Source organism: Mus caroli, chromosome 14 (genome assembly GCF_900094665.2).
Source record: "Mus caroli chromosome 14, CAROLI_EIJ_v1.1, whole genome shotgun sequence".
Classification (NCBI taxonomy): Eukaryota; Metazoa; Chordata; class Mammalia; order Rodentia; family Muridae; genus Mus; species Mus caroli.
Genome location: NC_034583.1, coordinates 94,059,002 through 94,063,694, shown reverse-complemented (window position 1 = coordinate 94,063,694; position 4,693 = coordinate 94,059,002). Strand labels below are relative to the sequence as shown.

The following is a 4,693-nucleotide window of genomic DNA, read 5'->3' as shown; positions in this document are numbered from 1 at the left end:
CGTATTGCCAAGATGCGAAGAACATCACTGAGTTCAGCATCAGCGGATTGGGAAGGTGGGGAAAGAAGTGAAGCTGAAACAGGGAAATCATTTCTGTAGAACTTGGCCCTCGTCTGTTCCCCCATCTTCAGCACTGTGTCCAGTTAGCACTCTCTCCAAGTAAAGAATGTTTTATTACTCCCCTAACCGTGGAAAATCCCCTACACTCTGGAATGTGTAAAGTAGGTTCTGTACCCTCTTCTTCCAAGGTGGCAATCTCTTAGCTCTGGAGCCATGACAGCAGCTTGCTTGGGTAGAAGAAGGAAAACTAAAGGTAGTTGTCCTTTCTTCCACAGCAAGGAAGGGCAAGTTGCATCATTGATATACAAGATAAACAGAGCCTGCACTATACTTAGGCTGTGCAGTTACATGAGGAACTCCAAGTGCCAGCTGATAGCCCTGAGGCAAGGCAGTTCCTCTAGGCACTCTTTCTGCAACAACCCTTGCATACCATGACAACCATCAGCAGTAGAAAGAGGACACGCAGACCCCAGACCCCAGAAGGACTGCAGCCTCTTCCGGGAGATCAAGATGCACAAAGTGCACAGGAAGAACAAGAGAAAATAGGAGGTAACAAATATTCCCAGTTAAAAAAAAAAAAAAGAAAGAAAGACAATTGCAAACCCCAGAGAAAACCAACAGAATCCTGGTCATGGAAGCCACTGTCTAGCTGAAATTCATATCAAATGTGCCTTGAGTTTTAATAATTAGCAATGCATTTTAAAGGTAATCAGCTTGACTTTGAACACATGTTTCTTGGAGTGAGTAACAAGTGAAGCGAAGAGAAAGGAAAGTGGCATGAATGGACAGCGTGGTCCAACAAACAAGAATAATCTTGGCACAAGGAAACATCGATTAAACACCGATTTTTCAGACCTTCGCACCCCTGTCTGTCAAAATATGAAAGACTTGGTTAGAATTGATGGAGATATGTTACTTTCCCAGTTTTAAAGATCTTTACATCCTGAAATAGCAATTGGGCTTTTCTTCTACACCAAAACCAGTTAGCTCAAAAATGCCCGAGGTGTTCTGCACATTATGCAAAGAGACACCATTGAGAACAAGGAGAATATACTCAGATATGAAGAGACTCCAGTGATGTAAAAAAATATTTAAAGCTACCATTAAAAATGTGGAATGGCTAGTATATCTTCATACTTGGAAATATGAAGGCAAGACAGACTTTAAGAGATTTTATTGGTCAAGAAACGGAAATGTACAAATATCTCAGCTCTGCATGACATGCAGGGACACAAGCCAGGCAGTGATCCCAGGCGCATCTGCTGCGCTGCCCGCAGCTGTAGACCACAGCTCTCTTGAATGAGTCAGGCCTGACACATGACAGACCCCCAACTGCAAGGACAGCGGGGGTTTTGACACAATGTTGCAGCAGCTAAACAGACTGGTATCTCTCTCACTTCTGTCTGCCCAGGGTTACAGATAAAATCTGAACAGAGCATGGCGACAAGGCGATGCAATGGAAACGATAGCCCACAGTCATTTCTGGGGCTGAATCTCAGAAACAGATTCTTGAAGCTGTACTGTGTGGGATTGCTCTAATCCAGAATCCATTGTTGCCCCGACTTCGGGAAATAGTTTCTCCAGAAGATTCTATGACCCTTCGTGTTTTTAATTTACGCGTTGAACTTTTTCAGACATCGGAAACGACGAGAGGAATCTTGCTTTTGCAATAACAAGCTGATGTTATATTTAGCTGTTGTTCTCAGAATAAACAAGCCAAAAAAGCTTTATGTACAAAAGCTGCACATCCTGTTTACTACCAGTAGGGGGAGCTGTAAGAACTCTAAAGCTCCCCCCACCAAGTGCTGAGAACAGACTGGGAATGGAAAAAGTTACAGATTAAATTAATCACTTCCCTACCTCCCTCTCACCGCCCCCCAAGGTTTGTTAAGGAAGAACAGTGAGTTTCTTGAAGAACATTGGGATATTATATCCATTAAAGCAAGAAAGAGCATATTTAATTGTTTCTGGTTTAAGATGCCCCTAAAGTGATGTCTGCTTTTTCTTCTTCCAAAATAAAAATTGTTGATTTTAGCCAGGCTCTTTTCCATTGGCACGCGCTACACTTCTGGATGAGAATACAGAAAATGCCACCTTTATCTTCACCTAAAACCACCTGGATTCCAGGTAGGACCTTGAACCTCTTTCTCTGCTCCCCTCCTCCCCGAACTTTGCTACCTGTTGCTTCAGGACAGCATGGGCACTGTGAGTGCTACACTGACTGCAGCCAGTCTCTTACCTGAGCACATTATCCTGGATGCTAAATGCTTCTTCACTCTTCCATCACCCGTTCAAGGGAGGGTTCTCTTTGGCATGGGTTTTGTTCTCTCTCTACCTCTTAGAAGAAATGATCAGAATTATGTCTAAATTCTACTCTTTCCTGCTACTTGAATTGATAAGTTACGACACCAAGAGTGAGCTGAAGTGCTGAGAAGCTAAGTGTCTGTAGCTAAGAGTGATTTCCTTGTCTTTATATCTTTTCTTTTTTTCTTCTTTTCTTTTTTTATTTCCTATTTTGTGTGAAAACCCGAACGATCCAGATAAAAACATGGTTTTCTTTGATTTTCATGTGAGCTACTTAACCTCTTTGACATCTTAGTCCAAACACTTTCCAAAGTCTTATAATTTATTTTTGCGGGTCAAATCATGGATAAGATGCATGATTTAGAATGTAATGTGACATTTGATCCATATTATGTCCATAGCTGTCAATGGGATTATTTATTGCACAAATACACAATAAAGATATTTATCACTAAAGTTATAAAGAAGTATATTCCAGTACTCAGAATTTTCAAAAACTCTGTTGAAAATTACACTTACCAAATCTGTTAACAAATATAACTAGATAAGAATATTATCTTCTCAAATATAACTTGATAGAAATATTACCAGATAAATTTTACTAATATGTTTTTTCAAAGTATAACTTTTAATTGAAATATCTCACAAGTCTACTTTCTTTTTAAAAAAAAACAATGTTTCAACTACTTTGCACTAGAAATGAAATCTAATGTAGGCCTATGGAGTTTTAAAAGAAAACCTTGGGTCAACATATCCTGAAGGAAGGTCTAGATGGCTCTCCTTAGATGTAAATGGTGTCTTCAACATGGATACAGTATAAACAAATACTTTTTAAAATGAAAAATGGATTTACCATGTGAACCCACGCGGGCAGTGATAGAGCTACATCTCTGAGTTCCCTGGTGCCAGTGGCCTCCAGATGTTATCTCAGCAATACAAATTGAGTTCCCTAAGATGACACACAGCTCCCGTCCATGAGATACCCCTCAGAGAACAGTGTGTATGGAAGGGGGGGTGTACACTAAAGAGATTGCCAACATGATAGATCCATTTTTAGGGGGAAGATTTTTTTTATTGTGAATAAGAGACAGAAAATATACAGCAGCACCTGGGAAGGCTCCGAGCAGATTGCAAGAGAAGTAAAGTGGACCAGCAGACTAGACATGGCCTGGGCTATCCGAGAGAGCCCAAGAGACCCAGGAGTACAGACATCACGGTAGCCAGAGACAGTGGGCTCAGAAGAGAAACCGTGCCTTTACATTAAGAAGACACAGGCATCTGAAAAGAGGGAAGCTGGGGGAGTGAGAAGGGCCAGGATGCTTCGAAATGTACAAGTACTTGTGAGTATGGATGGATGGCCCTGGAAACCAACATGGGCTTTAATATGCTGATAGAAGCCACAGGTAGGCGACAGATATCCCTTCTTGCCAGAAGGAAGGGAGTAAGGATTCCCTTAGGGTCTAAAACCTCATTTGACAAAATCCTGAGGGATGCTGGCTCTTATCTAACCACTGGAAATCCTTCTACAGTCCAGCCTGTGTTCATTTGTAAATACTTTACTGCCTAACACCTGACAGACAGTACTCATCCTTTTCTTTTATCCCCTGTAAGCGTTGTCTGCTTGAATCTGAAGATTTGTCTTCTTCTCCAAACTTGGTTCTTCCTCCAGGAAGGAACCACATGAGGAAATGCTGTCTTCCAAATGCCAGGCAGAGCAGAGTGGGCAATCCTTCTCTCCCAGACACTGTGCTCCACAGGCAGTGAACGCTGATAGCCTAAGATCTCAGCTAAGCAGAGGAGGCACCTGGGCTTGATACAAATCTTGGCAACTGTAAATGAGGCTAAGTCCTTTACCTAGTCTCTACCAATCTACCAAAGCAGGATCATGTGTCTGATGACACCAGGGCTCAGCCAGCTTACAGCCAGGTTTCCTCATCATCGGAGACATGGAGACATTCCTCTGTCTATGATTTAGAAGAGGGGCATTTCTGTTACATAGCCGAACATTTCTGTTACAAACACTTCATGCCCTTTCTATGGTAAAATCTTTACTTTTTTTTTTTTGCTTTTTGTTAAATAGGTATTTTCTTCATTTACATTTCCAGTGCTGTCCCAAAAGTCCCCCATCCCCCCCCCTACTCCCCTACCCAGCCATTCCCACTTCTTGGCCCTGGCTTTTCCCTGTACTGAGACATATAAAGTTTGCACGACCAATGGGCCTCTCTTTCCACTGATGGCCAACTAGTCCATCTTCTGAAACATATGCAGGTAGAGACATGAGCTCCGGGGGGTACTGGTTAGTTCATATTGTTGTTCCACCTATAGGGTT

General features: G+C 42.0%; 1 long non-coding RNA gene across 1 annotated transcript in view; it reads left to right on the top strand.

The window, feature by feature from the left end:
* The first annotated feature begins 2,008 nt into the window (after positions 1-2,008).
* LOC110309961 overlaps positions 2,009-4,693 on the top strand; it is a 37,553-nt gene continuing 34,868 nt past the window's right edge. The window contains exon 1 of the long non-coding RNA XR_003834821.1: positions 2,009-2,187. This is a non-coding gene — a long non-coding RNA (uncharacterized LOC110309961). The remainder of the gene's footprint in view (positions 2,188-4,693) is intronic.